At 41.9% G+C, this 20,104-nt stretch overlaps 1 pseudogene; it reads right to left on the bottom strand.

Moving 5' to 3' along the window:
- Nucleotides 1-273: 273 nt before the first annotated feature.
- LOC121543873 lies at nucleotides 274-19,738 on the bottom strand (annotated as a pseudogene).
- Between the last annotated feature and the right edge of the window lie 366 nt (nucleotides 19,739-20,104).

The raw sequence follows: 20,104 nt of genomic DNA, 5'->3' as shown, positions 1-20,104 counted from the left end.
AAGAATTTGATATTTCATTCATTTAAATGGTTCTGGATTCACAGTAAGAAGCCTTTATTAATAGAATACACACCTGAATAGAAACGTGACTGTTAATAATTTGGTTATAATACGGGGGCCGCCTCCAACAAAGAAAAAAGGTTCCACTGGGTATGACAAGAAATAGTGAGTGACTTTCTCCACACTTCTCAAAATATTAAGTGATTCTGTAGTAGTTATGCAGTTAGATGGTAACAATATGTTGGCCTTATTTGGACATTCCTGTAAAAGGGGTCATTTAGGATTGGCTAGGGTCATCACTTTCCCCCCATACACCTCTACCTCACAGTGTCAGGTACTTCTCTCTTCCTGGGAGAAAGATAGTGACATAGTGTCCCTCCATGTTGCATGGAAAATCTATTGGCTGCCCTTCTCTCATCTCGGAGATCACAGCACACCTGAAAAGCACACATACCAGTAAGTTAGAGCATACAGCCAGAGGTTTTTCCTGATCATGAAACCTGCAATTGTTGATGTAAACCAGTAAATTTGCCACAACATCTCCAAAACATGACCGCTGTGGATCATCTAAGCCAAGGCTTCATGAATCATATCTTATTACATGTTTTACATTTTAGTCATTTAGCAGACGCTCTTATCCAGAGTGACTTACAGTTAGTGAGTCTCCAATGTTGATCTCAGCCCCGTTGATCCTGTGGAGACAGCAGTCCTCTCTGTTGGTGATGGTGACTTGGTATGTGTCCAATAGGTCCACTCTCCACCAGGGGTTAGTCTCTGCCTTCGTGTGGCTGCAGGAGCCAGCATGGTACAGTGGGTTACGCTTCCTGTCGATGGCATTCCTGGCAGCACCGTGGCTGTCGTACTGGGAGGAATGGACCACTACTCCACCGGAGGCTAGATTCTCTGAGGGGCACACAAGAATTAGGGGGAAATACAGTGCCTTCAGAAAGTATTCATACCCCTTGACATATTCCACATGTTGTGTTACAGCCTGAATTCAAAATTGATTAAATATATATTATTCTATCCCATACCCCATAATGATAAAGTGAAAACATGTTTTTTGAAATTTCAACGAATGTATTCAAAATGACATACAGAAATATCTAATTTACTTAAGTATTCAAACCCCAGAGTCAATACTTTGTAGAAGCACCTTTGGCAGCGATTACAGCAGTCAGTCTTTCTCTGTAAGTCTCTAAGACAGGGATCTCCAACTAGATTCACACGTGGGCCGATTTTTACTGGAGCGGATGGTCAGGGGGCCGGAACATAATTACAAATAATTTGTCAACTGCAAATTGACCGCAAGAAGTACAAACAGATATAATATTTTATTAAAACATAATCATTTCAAACCATGCTTACTTTGAACATGGTCACATATCTCTCTATTATGCGTGGGAATACTTTGGAACAGATTTCCAAAACTAAAATCACTTGGAGCTGATTTGCTGGTGTTTTTACAGTCTTATGTCCAAAAAAACAAATATATACAGTACCAGTCGAAAGTTTGAACACACCTACTCATTCAAGGGTTTTTCTTTATTTGTAATATTTTCTACATTGTAGAATAACAGTGAAGACATCAAAACTATGAAATAACACATATGGAATCATGTAGTAACCAAAAAAGTGTTAAACAAATCAAAATATATTTTATATTTGAGATTCTTCAAAGTAGCCACCTTTGCCTTGATGACAGCTTTGCACACCCTTGACATTGTGCTTTTCATGTACTAGCACTTTAGTAGAACTGAGTTGTCAGTAGTTTATTGTAAACATATTTGCTCAGCCTACTCACTGAGGGTTACTGTTGCCGTTGTTCTTTAGGGAACTTCCGATGAGAAACTCCGCCCTGTCCAGCCTCCAGGGGCAGCAGTCCTCTCTGTTAGTGACGGTAACGGAGGTGACTCTGTGAACAGCCAGCAGGTCCACCATCCACCAGAGGTCGCTCTGGAGCCGGGTGTGGGCACAGGAGCCAGAGAGGTACTCTGCGTCCAGGCGACCATCGATGGCGTTCTCGGCGTGGGTCAGACGGCTTAGCTTGGACAACTAGGTCGCTCTGCCCATCAGTGCCACGTTGCCTTCATTCAAATAAGAGGGATGGTATTTGCTGAGAAAAATTACTTAGTGAGTATGGAATATTGTGTAAAATCCAAGCTTCTGGTTAAGGATTTCTGATTTCTGGTCCCAATTTTAGCCTGGAGGGTACTGTATGATTGGATGTAGGAGTAGCTGACCTTTCCGAATAGCAGGTCTTCTGAGGGATCTCAGAAGATCCCACAGCCAGGCTAGGTTTAGGTTTGGAGCTGTAACAGCTGTCTCGGGGGCAGTTGAAGGCAGATTGCCCCTTTAAGTCTGGTTAAAGTCTCATAGTTAATGATGATGAGTTATGGAGATGACTGGATTGTTTAAGGGAGAGTTGTGTTACTGGGATGACACATAGTGGGTTGTGTAGCCAGCCAGAAGTTGTGTTATGAAGATAACTCACAGTGGGTTGCTATTGCCATTGTTGAACAGGGAGTCCCCAACGTGGATTTCTGCTCCACTGATCCTGTCGGAGCAGCAGTCCCCTCTGTTGGTAATGGTGACATAGGTGACATTGTGGGTCTTGCTCAGGTCCACCCGCCACCAGGGGTTGATCTCTGCTTTCTTGTGGTTACAGGACCCCTCCAGATACCGATTGGTCCAGTTCAGGTCAATGGCATTGTTGGCATCTCCAAACGTGTCCCACTGCGACGACTGACTGGCTATGCCGCCAGTGGCAGAACAAACAAGATTAAAATCATGGGTATAAAAATTGTTCATTGTCAGTTCAAGATGCAGTACATAGCTGTACTAATCAATGATCTCAATGAAAACTTTTTCTCAAACAGTGTTTGCATTCTCTATAGTACAACAAAATAAAAAAAATACTGTATATTGTATTACCATATCGAGTCTTATGATCTGGGCATAGAATGTCTTGCCTTCTCTTCATATCTTGCACCTTCCTCTCTACAGGAAACATTACAGTACATGAGTCACAGGCTTTGGACCTACACTGTTAAGAGACAGTTAGCCATGGTTTCAAGTCATCTAATAGCTACCATGTAGGCAAGTTAATGTCCAACAATAACACATCGGAGGCATAGTAACTAAAATCCTGTACATACCAGAGGAAAGATGTTTGTCCATATATGTAAAAGGACCAAGAAATTTGTTGTAATTATAGGAATAGGTCATATTTGACCAGATGTCATGATTTTGTCACCCTAACAAGCTTATCAATTTAGATAAAGTGATCATGTATTGCCCCTTCCGTTAATTGATGACAATGCCATATAATGTCTGCTCCTCATCAGGACGGCTGCCCACATTCACCTCTACCTCACACAGTGACAGGTGTTTATTGCAGCCCGGGCAAGAAGACGTTCACATAGCGACCCTCGATCCCTCTGCACTGAAAGGTCATGACCACCCACGCGGGATATGAGGAGATCACAGCGCACCTATAGAAGGAAATCGAACAAAAACACATTGCATAATCAGGCTTTTGATCTCAAATCTTAAACATCAAATGCGGTCTGTGTTTTAGAATTGAAATAAGTCAATATTTGCTGACGAGGCTCCTCACAATGGATTGTTGTTGCCGTTTTCTGCAGCGAGTTTCCAATGCGGATTTCAGCACCATCGATCATCTCTGGATCAACGTCTTCAATGTTGGTGACTGTTATGGAGGTGACGTTGTAAGTTCACCATGGGTTGACTTGGGACTGCATGATTTGTCTTTGTAGATGGAGAGGCGTCTTCCATCTACGGCATTGTCAGAGCCCCCTATGTAGGAGTACTGGGAGGATTGGCCAGTAGTTCTTTAAGGCAACATCGTCTTTAGGGAACTAGAAGGTTTACACTTACAAATACTGTCCAAAGATCCATGAAGTTATGCAACATACTTATGTCGTATAGATCTGGGTTTACCTGTAACAGGAACAATTAAAATCGAGTTCTGAAGTTTGAGTTGGTCCCATTTCTTCTTAGAAGACACAATGGAACATACATGGGATGAACAGTGAAATTATACTGTGTTCTATCAAATATATCTAGCTAATAAAAAAGGAAAACTACCACACAAATGGATCACCATCAAAAGATTGATCTCAATATGTGTATGATCACTCTGCTGGGTTATTTTCTTCCAGGTTTTGATGTGTACCAATAGGAGCAGGATGAGCATTCACCTCCACCTCACACAGGGTCAGATATTGCATGTATCCTCTGAGGAACACATTGCTGTATTGCCCCTGCATCCCGTGGCATTGAAATGTGGTGGAGCCCCCTGCAGGGATGGAGGATATCAACGCACACCTGGATGGAACATTAAGATGTATCCTCTATCCTCGCCTCCTTTTTTAAAACCCAGTTGTGGAAAAAGTACCCAACTGTCATACTTGAGTAAAAGTAAATATACTGCAGTAAAAAAGATTCAAGTAAAAGTGAAAGTCACCCAGTAACATTATCTTGACAAGTGCGTGAATTGGACCATTTTGCTGTCCTGCCTGAGTACTTTTGGGTGTCAGGGAAAATGTATGGGAGTGAAAAATAAACGAAAAATAGGAATCTAGTGGAGTAAAAGTTGTCAAAGGTATTTTTACTTAGCTACTTTACACCACTGTCAAAACCCATTGGATAAAAAAAGTCCTAGGGGAGGCACCTTGAACCTTCTCCTCAATACTATTGAGAAGCAGGTGAAGAGAGAGGATGTGAGGAATCATAGAATTGTGACAGAGCCCAGGTGTCTGCTATCAGCCTGGGCATACAACATTATTTTCCTCTAATACTTAGATGTAGGATGAAGGGCAGTGCCATACCTGGGGTTACTGTTGCCATTGTTCTCCAGGGAGTTTCCAACGCGGATCTCAGCCCCATTGATCCTCTCAGCTAAAGTATCTCTGTTGGTGATGGTGATGGAGGTGACTTGGTATGTCTCCAGCAGGTCCAATCTCCACCAGGGATTGGTCTCTCCCAAAGTGTGGCTTCAAGAGTGATCTTCATAAGCCGAGTTCCATATTCCATCAATGGATCTTTTTGCAGTGCCTCCGTAGAATGTGGAGGATTGGGCTGCTTTGCCCCTCAGAGCAACATTCACTGTGGGCAAGAAGGAGAATAATGAGGATAGCTATTCAGAACACAGATCAACCATAAATCATGTTACCAGCTGATAATCTCCTTACATGTTATAAAATAGTTTTTAAAGACTGTATTTAAAGATCCATATTTGAAATAATGACACTATTTGCATGCATTAACTTTACATATAGAACAATAGAACATAGATTCCGATGGGACACAATAAGGTAAGAGGTTTACCAACCTAATTCATCTTTAGAGCACCTTCCCATTCCCAGAATCCCAGTAGGGAGAGTATAATAACTTATTTAATCTTGTTGATAGAGACAAATAGGAGAGGTTCACAGATAAACATCAACAGGTTCATATGTTCTGTTCACCAGACAGTTCTTTGAAATTTCACAGATCAGATAAAACATGTGACTGACACATTTTGCAGTAGATTACTCAAAATGAAGTTATCATATACATTTGGGAACTTACCTTGTATGTAATGTGTTTGCATGCCCAGCATTAGAGGGGATTTCTTTAAGTCTTAAGAGACTGGCAAAAATGGATTGAACATAGGAAGGGTCCACTGACCACTAAGTCACTATGTTTGCAATGTACAAAGAACTGTTCACTTTTCAAAAGAGGCAAACAAGACTGTGCCATGGAGCATTACATATACAGAGCACTAACACAGGCATGTCACATTTAGTAATCTTATTCCAATCTCTATACTTTTTGTTTGAACTGCACTTTTTATATTCCTTGTACAGTATGCTTATAAGTATGTTTATAAGACATGATGCAGCTTCACAGACACACTAAGATGGCCTTGATTGTTGTAAAGGCTCAGTGGAACAACCTGGTGACATCATCCTGGCCATTGCCCTATAATCATATAATAATGTAGTATACACATGCATATAGTCCAGAAAACACTGCTAAATCAGTCTGAAATTGTCATTTAAAACTAATTTTATGTTTTGCAACAACAACAAAATCCAGGAAGACCACTGAACACCACTGAATAAATATAGCAGCATTGCAGAATCACGGTATGCCACGTCCTTCACCCACTAGATATCACAAGCAGAATAAATGTTTGCAATACAACAGCACCATCAGATGGTTCAAAAGAGGAGCTTCATTTCATCTAAAAAATCAAGTATATGATTTAATACCTGTGTGTGTGTGTTTTTGGTTTTACTATCATTGTGGTGACCAGAAATCCTCAAGGATAGTAAAACGAGGAAAATTCGGACAAGTGGGGACATTTCACAAGGAAAAATACTATTTTAGGCTTAGGGGTTAGGTTTAGGGTTAGGGTTACAATTAAGGTTAGGGTTGGGTTAGGGTTAGAATTCGGGTTAGGGGTTAGGTTTAGGGGAAGGTTTAGGAGTTAGGGTTAGGTTTAGGGTTAGGTTTAGGAGTTAGGGTTAGGTTTAGGTTTAGGGGTTAGGGAAAATAGGATTTTGAATGGGAATACATTTTTTTGTCCCACTGGAATAGTAAAACAAACATGTGTGTGTGTGTGCACATGTGTGATTGTGCATGCACACGTGTGTGTGTAGATGACCAAGATTGGGGCTCTGCTTGGCATGTCCACCGCCTACATCGTCCCACTGAAGTACTACTCATCTGTGTTGAACATTGATGAGAACACAACACCCTTCTGCTCCATCTGCTCCATCCTGCAATATGTGGATCTGCACTTCCAGGAGAGTGCAGCGACAGAGCCTAAACTGTCTCAAAAGTTTGGACACACCAACTCATTCAAGGGTTTCTCTTTATTTTTACTATTTTCTACATTGTAGAATAATAGTGAAGACATCATAACTATGAAATAACACATATGGAATCATGTAGTAACCAAAAAAGTGTTAAACATATCAAAATATATTTTATATTTGAGATTCTTCAAATAGCCACCCTTTGCCTTGATGACAGCTTTGCACACTCTTGACGTTACAGGGGATGTAGTTGTAGTTAGCGGGGCTGTAGTTACAGTTACAGGGGCTGTAGTTACAGGTACTGGGGATGTAGTTATAGTTTCAGGGACTGTGTTACAGGTACAGAGGCTGAATTTACAGTGGCTGTAGTTACAGTTACAGGAGTTGTAGTTACAGGTACAGAGGCTGAAGTTACAGTTACAGGGGCTGTAGTTACCGTTACAGGGGATGTAGTTGTAGTTAGCGGGGCTGTAGTTACAGTTACAGGGGTGTTAGTTACAGTTACAGGGGCGGTAGTTAGTTACAGGTACAGGGGCTGTAGTTACAGTTACATGGGGCTGTAATTACAGGTACAGGGGCTGTAGTTACAGTTAGAGGGGCAGTAGTTACTGTTACAGGGGCTGTAGTTACCGCTACAGGGGCTGTTGTTATAGTTACAGGGGCTGTAGTTACAGTTACAGTTGCTGTAGTTACAGTTACAGGGGCTGTAGTTACAGTTACAGGGGCTGTAGTTACAGGTACAGGGGATGTAGTTGTAGTTAGCGGGCTGTAGTTAAAGTTACAGGGGCTGTAGTTACAGGTACAGGGGATGTAGTTACAGGTACAGGGGCTGTTGTTATAGTTACAGGGGCTGTAGTTACAGGTACAGGGGCTGTTGTTATAGTTACAGGGGCTGTAGTTACAGGTACAGGGGCTGTTGTTATAGTTACATGGGCTGTAGTTACAGTTACAGGGGCTGTTGTTATAGTTACAGGGGCTGTAGTTACAGTTACAGGGGCTGTAGTTACTGGTACAGGAGCTGTAGTTACAGTTACAGGGGCTGTGTTACATTGTAGTCCTTTAGCCAGTGAACTGGGGAGGAGAGCTGTAGGTGGAGAACAGAGATGGATATCAGTGGATATGTATTTTCCATTCAGGGGTCATATAGCTAGCTACTGTACAGTAGCTATAAATAACTATTGTTCTGATCTCATTGTTGGTAGGGCAATGGAAAGACATTCAAGAACCTTGTTGTCTGGTTCTCCTTAGTTCTAATTTGTCCTGGTTCTGAGAGTGGAATTGAGGCAATGTGATATTACAGTATAGTAGCTCTGACTTTGCTGATAGCTACTTTATTGAGGAAAAATGTACTTACTATGCCTGTGATATGTGGTTGTCCCACATATCTATCTTAAGATGAATGCACTAACTGTAAATCGCTCTGGATAAGAGTGTCTGCTAAATGACTAAAATGTGAAATATAAAATGTATAACCCTCCTAAGAAAGGTAGTGAAATCTGATGTCTTACCTACAGTATGTGCTCAACTCCAAAGACTGACTGGACAGTTAGATCAGTGGCCTAACTGGTTAAAACCCTTAACCACCTACGTGACTGACTACATACATTGCTGACTACATCAATTGCTCAAATCTTCCTCCTGTGCTAAAAAAAAATCATAAATACCCTTCTAATGATTTAGCTATGTACTTCACTCACTCACTCTGGCATAAAGGGCAGCAACAAAGGATTTCAACTTCTGGCTACAGTATGTATAAGTGAACACTGTCTTTTTATAAGAAAAATCCCCATCAGGGACATCGGTTGCTTTCAGACTGTACTAAATGAGAAAATCTCCAGAACAGGCAATAAATCTCAGCTGCTGTATTTGCACAAGCGTTCTGTTATTATGTAAGTACGGATGTAGAATCTTAATTTGATCACTCTTTTGTTGCTGAGAATTTACCTGCACAGCAGGAAATGCAAACTTGTATTGTATTCGAGGTTTAAAAATGCTTCTAAAGTTTGTAATTTCCACTTTAAAATGTGAGACTTGATTTGCCCTAACAAAAAATTTATCAAACCCTACAAAAAAAGTATTTACTTATAATCCACATAATAATTCACATTTCCTGTGGCTGCAGGATTATTTTCCTGCTGTAGCAAACTGGCTCAAATGAAGATACTAGATCTGTAAGACACACTCAGATCATACAGTGGGGAAAAAAAGTATTTAGTCAGCCACCAATTGTGCAAGTTCTCCCACTTAAAAAGATGAGAGAGGCCTGTAATTTTTATCATAGGTACACGTCAACTATGACAGACAAATTGAGGAAAAACAATCCAGAAAATCACATTGTAGGATTTTTAATGAATTTATTTGCAAATCATGGTGGAAAATAAGTATTTGGTCACCTAAAAACAAGCAAGATTTCTGGCTCTCACAGACCTGTAGCAACTTCTTTAAGAGGCTCCTCTGTCCTCCACTCGTTACCTGTATTAATGGCACCTGTTTGAACTTGTTATCAGTATAAAAGACACCTGTCCACAACCTCAAACAGTCACACTCCAAACTCCACTATGGCCAAGACCAAAGAGCTGTCAAAGGACACCAGAAACAAAATTGTAGACCTGCACCAGGCTGAGAAGACTGAATCTGCAATAGGTAAGTAGCTTGGTTTGAAGAAATCAACTGTGGGAGCAATTATTAGGAAATGGAAGACATACAAGACCACTGATAATCTCCCTCGATCTGGGGCTCCACGCAAGATCTCACCCCGTGGGGTCAAAATGATCACAAGAACGGTGAGCAAAAATCCCAGAACCACACGGGGGGACCTAGTGAATGACCTGCAGAGAGCTGGGACCAAAGTAACAAAGCCTACCATCAGTAACACACTACGCCGCCAGGGACTCAAATCCTGCAGTGACAGACGTGTCCCCCTGCTTAAGCCAGTACATGTCCAGGCCCGTCTGAAGTTTGCTAGAGTGCATTTGGATGATCCAGAAGAGGATTGGGAGAATGTCATATGGTCAGATGAAACCAAAATAGAACATTTTGGTAAAAACTCAACTCAGTCGTGTTTGGAGGACAAAGAATGCTGAGTTGCATCCAAAGAACACCATACCTACTGTGAAGCATGGGGGTGGAAACATCATGCTTTGGGGCTGTTTTTCTGCAAAGGGACCAGGACGACTGATCCGTGTAAAGGAAAGAATGAATGGGGCAATGTATCGTGAGATTTTGAGTGAAAACCTCCTTCCGTCAGCAAGGGCATTGAAGATGAAACGTGGCTGGGTCTTTCAGCATGACAATGATCCCAAACACACCGCCCGGGCAACGAAGGAGTGGCTTCGTAAGAAGCATTTCAAGGTCCTGGAGTGGCCTAGCCAGTCTCCAGATCTCAACCCCATAGAAAATCTTTGGAGGGAGTTGAAAGTCCGTGTTGCCCAGCGACAGCCCCAAAACATCACTGCTCTAGAGGAGATCTGCATGGAGGAATGGGCCAAAATACCAGCAACAGTGTGTGAAAACCTTGTGAAGACTTACAGAAAACGTTTGACCTGTGTCATTGCCAACAAAGGGTATATAACAAAGTATTGAGAAACTTTTGTTATTGACCAAATACTTATTTTCCACCATAATTTGCAAATAAATTCATTAAAAATCCTACAATGTGATTTTCTGGATTTCTTTTTCTCATTTTGTCTGTCATAGTTGACGTGTACCTATGATAAAAATTACAGGCCTCTCTCATCTTTTTAAGTGGGAGAACTTGCACAATTGGTGGCTGACTAAATACTTTTTTTCCCCACTGTATACTGTATTTCTTCAAACTATGACTGCTGAAATTAGGACATCAAATACATTGTTGGAAACCCAAACCTTATTTAGGTAATAGACACAGGTATCTTACCAGTCAGTGTATGATTGTTGCAGCCACTGGTGTTACAGCAGAGCTGGTTAGAGGCAGTGCATATTAAGCCCTTGTTCTTTGACACTGTGGCTGTAGTGCTCAGAGGAGTTCCACAGTTGGAGGTAGTGATGGATGTTGCTTTAATGCCACATGCCCTGATTACCTTCATGGAACCTTCACCAGTAACAGGCCCTTTACAAAACAAGATAAAAATAGATCAATTTAGAATAGAATCTAATGAAATAGTAGTATAGAGCAAAGAGTAAATTACCCATAAATATTGTACATTGTAATTTTACATCAGGTTTCAAAACATCCTTCATAAGGAAGCTAACAGCATCATGGCTTTGCTTGAAGCATTTTTAAGTAGATAACAAACTCTAAACACACCTGTTACGGTTATGATAGTAGTCACACTAGTGACACATGTTTCGTTGAAAGAGGCTGGGCAGGTAACTAAAGATGAGTTTATACACTCTGGATCAATGCAGTTGAGACACTGCAGCATCTCAACTGAAAAACATGAAAATACAAATACACATCAAATAAGAAAATGTACTTATATTCTGTAAAGGCAATTTAGCTATGAAGAATATTTACACAGGTATTTGGGAGTGATGCAGTCAAGAAACTCTTTATCTCGGTAGATGCCCGTCTCAGTGTGAGAGGTCAGAGGTGTTACCTGAGCAGAAGAGAGTGCAGATGACAGAGTCAGGATCCGCTTCATTGTGAACGGATAGACAGACAGGTTAACTGCAGTGGTACTCTGGGCTGGCCTGGGCTGGTAGACAGGCAGGTGAGGAGCAGTGGTACTGCAGGTAGTAGTAGGTTAGTAGCTTGGTCTTGGTGAGATAGCTCAGAGTGTCAGCTCTTTTTCTATCCATTGCTTCTGTCTTGGATTGGTTGGCTTCGTGGAGGGGGTGGAGCATGGTTGGCAAGGCATTTGTGTATGTGTGTAAAGGAGGAGTGAATGAAACTGTTATACAATTCAATTTCTAGGGATGCAAGTCAATAAGCAGATAAGTCTGGGCAATAAGTAAATAAAATAGATAAAAATTATAAGCTTATAGGATAAGATAAAGAAATATAGAAATTATAAAATGATATTTTGGGGGGGCCCTTTCGGTGGAAGGAGAGCATCCTTAAATTGTCTTGCTTCTTCTATTTTGGGAGCCCGAGTCGGGGAAAGGGTTGGGGCTTGGATAGGGGTGTTTGGTTACGGACACGGTTTAGGATAAGGGGTAAAGTTAAGTCGTTTTCTTTACATTTACATTTTAGTCATTTAGCAGACGCTCTTATCCAAAACGACTTACAGTAGTGAGTGCATACAGGTTTGTACTTTTCCGTACTAGTCCCCCGTGGGAAACGAACCCACAACCCTGGCGTTGTGGACCTTTCTAGGTCAGGTGTCCAGTAGGGTGGAGACAGGATTGTCCTTGTAAGGTATTGCTTCTTCTATTGTTTGCTTTAGTGATGGGTTGTCTTTTGCTTTGGAAATGTATTTTTCTCCTAACAACTTGTGAGGCAGTAGGCTGCACTTATTGCGGTGTTCTATATGATTTGTAGTAGAAAGTTAAAAGCAACACCACTAGATTTATTTTATACTTATTATTATTATTATTATTCCACTCTAGTGATTACACCACTTAACAGAGGCAAAAGAAAAATCATGATTTTGTCAATCAGCTTGTTCTTAAAAAATCTAAATAATTTTTGTGTGTGTTTCTCTATCAATATAGTCATTTGGGGTCATTTTGAAAACACCCAATTCTGCCTATAGTAATTTCATATCTAGGTTTCTCTGGAGACATAATAACAAGTTATCCATACCACCAAAGGGTGGAGGGGGAACTGTATCAGTGATTTTTACCAAATAGACAGATCACCTGCAGAGACATAGCTCCCCATGCAGTGCTTAATTTGTAAATCGGGAGGTGCCAGAGCAAAATGTGAGTGCAAGAGGGTGGTAACCTAGGGAGCTCTGAGGTACCGGAACGCATGAAACAAAAAAATCACCTTTATAGTAAAACATTGCATGCATATCATCACATTTGTGTAGTGGCATAGAGCAGCAGAGTATAGGCACTAACAGAAGTTGCACACACGGAGAACATTTCTAGTGGCCTAGGGTCCGGGAAAAATGTGGCCTTTTATAAATGCAATTCATGCAATTCTACATTTTACATGACTAGAGACTTTGGCATAATCTTTTTGAGATGGGAAAATGTGTTTTTATGAAGTTGAACATGTGCTTTTTATGACAGAATGTTAAAATTAGGGGACATTTTTGATCTAGTTACACTATTTAAAAAGGCACCCAATTGGTGGAACGACCCGTATACGTGAGATCCAGACTTCCTGCCACCCGTCTTCAGGCAGCTATTTCTCAGGTAAGTAACTCAGCCCTCCAGTCAATATTCATAATGCAGACAGATCATCAGCACAAATTGTCCACATCAATCTTGGGTCTTCTTGTGTTTGCCACTGTTTTTGGTCAACTCTACCGCCTTCCTGAGACCTGAAGAATGTCAACCCGGAACCACTAAATGCCTTGGCAATGACACTTTGAGGAGACAGTGACACTGAGAACGAGGAACCATCGAAAGGAAAAACATTCCAAAACAGATATGTAATCATGTAGATAAACTGAGTCACACCTAGTTTTTCTTTGTTTTTGCTGTAATTGTTGGCTGTATCTTGTCTCTCGTTGATTAAGCACTGTTTATCATGTGCCAAACGTTTTGGTACTAAAGGATAGTCTTCACATGAGATATTCCCCTACTAGCACCCTACCATTGGTTCATACCTCCAGGGTCTCAAGGGTCAAGGCCCTGCAAACAATACTGAGTCGTTAGGACTTCCACGGAGCATCATGAAATAGTCGCCTAAGTCGTCAGGACGTTGTGTCATGGTCCTTTGGAGGTTTTGTTTAGTTCCAGGTTTGTTCGGGAATGTCCCCAAGGACGATTTCAGGACGTTCTCAGGATGTTGTGTCATGGTCCCTTCGAGGTTTTTGTCTAGTTCCTGGTTTGTTCTGGGGACGTCCCCAAGGACGATTTTAGGATGTTCTTAGAACATTCTGTGATGGTCCCCTGGAAGTTTTTGTCTAGTTCCCGGTCCCAGAGAAATGTTCTCCAAAAAAGAAAACATTCTACCCATGTACCTTGGCATGCACACCCTCGTTTCATTACACATCACCCCTTTTTACTGTTGCAGAGCCCGTCAAGGCCCTGGTTGGTGAACCACTGATCCAGTCACAGTACTTTGTCTGTTGACAAGGTTAGGGACTACCACACAAAGTGTTTTAACTTTTAACTTACATATTTGAAACACTTTAACATAATGATTACATTGTGCATGTTAATTTATACAGTAGTTATCATTCAACATGTCCTCACCTGAGATTTGAACTCAAAACCTCTTGGTTCCAGGCATTCCGATCTCCCTGCTACGCCACCATGTCTGTGTCAATGCCTGAATTCACATGTATTGCTACACTTTACAAAGTAAATATCAGATGTGTTAAAAATACACTCAATAATCTTTTAATTTTTTGTATAGTGATTCAGGAGTAACAGTAAAACAATATAAGACAAATATACAGAAAAGCCTTAAATTGCTGAATTAAGTAAATCAAATCAAATGATAAGAATAGTACCCGCAAATCACTAGTCTCAACGTCAACAGTGAAGAGGCGACTCCGGGATGCTGAGCTTCTAGGCAGAGTTGCAAAGAAAAAGCCATATTTCAGACTGCCCATCTTAATCTTTTCTTTTTATTGGCCAGTCTGAGATATGTTTTTTTCTTTGCAACTCTGCCTAGAAGGTCAGCATCCCGGAGTCGCCTCTTCACTGTTGACGTTGAGACTGGTGTTTTGCGGGTACTATTTAATGAAGCTGCCAGTTGAGGACCTATGAGGCATCTGTTTCTCAAACTAGACAGTCTAATGTATTTGTCCTCTTGCTCAGTTGTGCACCGGGGCCTCCCAATCCTCTTTCTATTCTGGTTAGAGCCAGTTTGCGCTGTTCTGTGAAGGGAGTAGTACACCGCGTTGTACGAGATCTTTAGTTTCTTGGCAATTTCTCGCATGGTATAGCCTTCATTTCTCAGAACAAGAATATACATGTTTTGTTTTTTATTTTTTTTATTTCACCTTTATTTAACCAGGTAAGCCAGTTGAGAACAAGTTCTCATTTACAACTGCGACCTGGCCAAGATAACGCAAAGTAGTGCGATAAAAACAACAACACAGAGTTACATATGGGGTAAAACAAAACATAAAGTCAAAAAAATACAACAGAAAATATATATACAGTGCGTGCAAATGTAGTAAGTTATGGAGGTAAGGCAATAAATAGGCCATAGTGCAAAATAATTACAATGAGTATTAACACTGGAATGATAGATGTGCAGAAGATGATGCGCAAATAGAGATACTGGGGTGCAAATTAGCAAAATAAATAACAATATGGGGATGAGGTAGTTGGGTGGGCAAATTTCAGAGGTGCTGTTTACAGGTGCAGTGATCGGTAAGGTGCTCTGACAACTGATGGTTAAAGTTAGTGAGGAAGATAAGAGTCTCCAGCTTCAGAGATTTTTGCAGTTCGTTCCAGTCATTGGCAGCAGAGAACTGGAAGGAATGGCGGCCAAAGGAGGTGTTGGCTTTGGGGATGACCAGTGAGATATACCTGCTGGAGCGCAGACTACGGGTGGGTGTTGCTATGGTGACCAATAAGCTAAGATAAGGCGGGGATTTGCCTAGCAGTGATTTATAGATGGCCTGGAGCCAGTGGGTTTGGCGACGAATATGTAGTGAGGACCAGCCAACAAGAGCGTACAGGTCACAGTGGTGGGTACTATATGGGGCTTTGGTGACAAAATGGATAGCACTGTGATAGACTACATCAAATTTGCTGAGTAGAGTGTTGGAAGCTATTTTGTAAATGACATCGCAGAAGTCAAGGATCGGTATGATAGTCAGTTTTACGAGGGCATGTTTGGCAGCATGAGTGAAGGAGGCTATGTTGCAAAATAGGAAGCCGATTCTAGATTTAACTTTGGATTGGAGATGCTTAATGTGCGTCTGGAAGGAGAGTTTACAGTCTTACCAGACACCTAGGTATTTGTAGTTGTCCACATACTCTAGGTCAGACCCGTCGAGAGTAGTGATTCTAGTCGGGTGGGCGGGTGCCAGCAGCGTTCGATTGAAGAGCATGCATTTACTTTTACTTGTGTTTAAGAGCAGTTGGAGGCCATGGAAGGAGTGTTGTATGGCATTGAAGCTCGTTTGGAGGTTTGTTAACACAGTGTCCAATGAAGGGATGGATGTATACAAAATGGTGTCGTCTGCGTAGAGGTGGATCTGAGAGTCACCAGCAGCAAGAGCGACATCATTGATATAAACAGAGATCGGCCCAAGAATTGAACAATGTGGAGACTGCCATAGGTCCAGACAACAGGCCCTCCGATTTGACACATTGAACTCTATCTGAGAAGTAGTTGGTGAACCAGGTGAGGCAGTCATTTGATAAACCAAGGCTATTTAGTCTGCCAATAAGAATGCGGTGGTTGACAGAGTCAAAAGCCTTGGCCAGGTCGATGAAGACGGCTGCACAGTACTGTCTATTATCGATCGCGGTTATAATATCGTTTAGGACCTTGAGCGTGGCTGAGGTGCACCCTTGACCAGTTCGGAAACCGGATTGCATAGCAGAGAAGGTACGGTGTGATTCGAAATGGTCGGTGATCTGTTTGTTAACTTGGCTTTCAAAAACTTTCGAAAGGCAGGGCAGGATGGATATAGGTCTGTAACAGTTTGGATCTAGAGTGTCACCCCCTTTGAAGAGGGGGATGACCGCGGCAGCTTTCCAATCTCTGGGGATCTCAGACGTTACAAAATAAAGGTTGAACAGGCTAGTAATAGGGGTTGCGACAATTTCGGCAGCTAATTTTAGAAAGAAAGGGTCCAGATTGTTTAGCCCAGATGATTTGTAGGGTTCCAGATTTTGCAGCTCTTTCAGAACATCAGCTGTCTGAATTTGTGTGAAGGAGAAGCGGAGGGGGCATGGGCAAGTTGCAGCGGAGGGTGCAGAGCTGGTGGCCGGGGTAGTGGTAGCCAGGTGGAAAGCATGGCCAGCCGTAGCAAAATGCTTGTTGAAATTCTCGATTATTGTAGATTTATCGGTGGTGATAGTGTTGCCTAGCCTCAGTGCAGTGGGCAGCTGAGAGGAGGTACTCTTATTCTCCATGGACTTTACAGTGTCCAAAAACATTTTTGAGTTAGTGCTACAGGATGCACATTTCTGTTTGAAAAAGCTAGCCTTTGCTTTCCTAACTGCTTGTGTATATTGGTTCCTAACTTCCCTGAAAAGTTGCATATCGTGGGGGCTATTCGATGCTAATGCAGTACACCACAGGATGATTTTGTGCTGGTCAAGGGCAGTCAAGTCTGAGGAGAACCAGGGGCTATATCTGTTCTTAGTTCTGAATTTTTTGAATGGGGCATGTTTATTTAAGATGGAGAGGAAAGCACTTTTAAAGAACAACCAGGCATCCTCTACTGACGGAATGAGATCGATATCCATCCAGAATACCTGGGCCAGGTCAATTAGGAAGGCCTGCTCGCTAAAGTGTTTTAGGGAGCGTTTGACAGTGATGAGGGGTGGTCGTTTACCTGTTACGCGGACCCGTTATGGACGCAGGCAATAAGGCAGTGATCGCTGAGATCCTGGTTGAAGACAGCGGAGGTGTATTTAGAGGGTAAGTTAGTCAGGATGATATCTATAAGGGTGCCCATGTTTACGGATTTAGGGTTGTACCTGGTAGGTTCCTTGATCATTTGTGTGAGATTGAGGGAATCTAGTTTGGATTGTAGGATGGCCGGGGTGTTAAGCATATCCCAGTTTAGGTCACCAAACAGTACAATCTCTGAGGATAGATGGGGGGCAATCAATTCACATATGGTGTCCAGGGCACAGCTGGGGGCTGAGGGGGGTCTGTAGCAAGCGGCAACAGTGAGAGACTTATTTCTGGAAAGGTGGATTTTTAGAAGTAGGAGCTGGTTGGGCACAGACCTGGATAGTACCCCAAACTTTTGAACGGTAGTGTATTTATTCACCCCCTTTGCTATGAAGCCCCTAAATAAGATCTGGTGCAATCAATTACCTTCAGAAGTCACATCATTAGTTAAATAAAGTCCACCTGTGTGCAATCTAAGTGTCACATGATCTGTCACATGATCTTAGTATATATACACCTGTTCTGAAAGGCCCCAGAGTCTGCAACACCACTAAGCAAGGAGCACCACCAAGCAAGCGGCACCATGAAGACCAAGAAGCTCTCCAAACAGGTCAGGGACAAAGTTGTGGAGAAGTACAGATCAGGGTTGGGTTATAAAAAAATATCTGAAACTTTTAACATCCCACGGAGCACCATTAAATCCATTATTAAAAACTGGAAAGAATATGGCACCACAACAAACCTGCCAAGAGAGGGCCGCCCACCAAAACTTACGGACCAGACAAGGAGGGTATTAATCAGAGAGGCAACAAAGAGACCAAAGATAACCCTGAAGGAGCTGCAAAGTTCCACAGCGGAGATTGGAATATCTGTCCATAGGACCACTTTAAGCCGTACACTCCACAGAGCTGGGCTTTACGGAAAAGTGGCCAGAAAAAAAGGCATTGCTTAAAGAAAAAAATAAGTTCGTGTTTGCCAAAAGGCATGTGGGAGACTCCCCAAACATATGGAAGAAGGTATTCTGGTCAGATGAGACTAAAATTGAGCTTTTTGGCCATCAAGAAAAATGCTATGTCTGGCGCAAACCCAACACCTCTCATCACCCCGAGAACACCATCCCCACAGTGAAGCATGGTGGTGGCAGCATCATGCTGTGGGGATGTTTTTAATCGGCAGGGAATGGGAAACTGGTCAGAATTGAAGGAATGATGGATACAGGGAAATTCTTGAGGGAAACCTGTTTCAGTCTTCCAGAGATTTGAGACTGGGATGGAGGTTCACCTTCCAGCAGGACAATGACCCTAAGCATACTGCTAAAGCAACACTTGAGTGGTTTAAGGGGAAACATTTAAATGTCTTGGAATGGTCTAGTCAAAGCCCAGACCTCAATCCAATTGAAAATCTGTGGTATGACTTAAAGATTACTGTACACCAGCGGAGCCCATCCAACTCGAAGGAGCTGGAGCAGTTTTGTCTTGAAGAATGGGCAAAAGTCCTAGTGGCTAGATATGCCAAGCTTATAGAGACATACACCAAGAGACTTGCAGCTGTAATTGCTGCAAAAGGTTGCTCTACAAAGTATTGACTTTGGAGGGGTGAATAGTTATGCACGCTCAAGTTTTCTGTTTTTTTGTCTTATTTCTTGTTTGTTTCATCCCCAAAAAATATTTTGCATCTTCAAAGTGGTAGGCATGTTGTGTAAATCAAATGATACAAACACCCAAAAAATATATTTTAATTCCAGGTTGTAAGGCAACAAAATAGAAAAATGCCAAGGTGGGTGAATACTTTCGCAAGCAAATGTATGTCGTTTATGCCTCATAGAACATAGACTATTTTCACCATTATATAACTGGTCCGTCTGTGAAATCAGGAAATCGTGTTGTAATGCATCGTCACGATAAGGTTCTCGTCACTGGAGACAGGGAATAACACACTGTCACATTTCATAACGCTTTTAAAACTATTACCTTCACTCCAGATTGCCAAATCAGCCAATAGATGGTATGGGCACACTTATCTAGAACACATCCATCCGTCTATATCGTCATGACAAAGTATGTATTTTGCTTAGATGTGCTCAAACTAAACAGTGGACAAAATTATTCAACTCAGTTTTTCCTTCAATGACCATCATGCAATGTGATTTTCTCCCCTGGCTCCTCGCCGTGGCCTTAGTCTGTGGCTGTCATTGAAGTATAAAAGAACTGGAGACGGCATCCAAGATGGCCTACCGTTGTCTTCGATGTAATCTACTCACGTTCACATTGGCCATTTCGTGGTTGCTGCCATCTTTCTTACTGGGATTACTACGCCTGTGCACTAGCACCACAGAGTTTCTAGACCCAGAGGCCCAACATCGCAAGACTTCTGGGAAAGCTTGCGAAGCAGACTTGGCAGACCAGACCGGGGTTTGGGGTTTGAGAAGTCAGTGAGAGAAGTGAAAAATCCTTCCTTATTTTTTATTTATTTTTTAATCTGAAGGCACATCCTAGATTCAAGCCAATGTCTTAAGTAGCTGAACGTGTTATTATTCCAACCTCGTCAAAGTGACAAACTGACACATTAAAATTTTCGTCAAAAACAACTTCATATCGAAGGAGTGCCTTTGATTTGAAGGCCTGCACATGCGCAGTTCGGC

This window comes from Coregonus clupeaformis, unplaced genomic scaffold (genome assembly GCF_020615455.1).
Source record: "Coregonus clupeaformis isolate EN_2021a unplaced genomic scaffold, ASM2061545v1 scaf0700, whole genome shotgun sequence".
In the NCBI taxonomy this organism is placed as follows: Eukaryota; Metazoa; Chordata; class Actinopteri; order Salmoniformes; family Salmonidae; genus Coregonus; species Coregonus clupeaformis.
The sequence above is the reverse complement of the archived record's forward strand: the minus strand, read 5'-3'. Positions and strand labels throughout refer to the sequence as shown.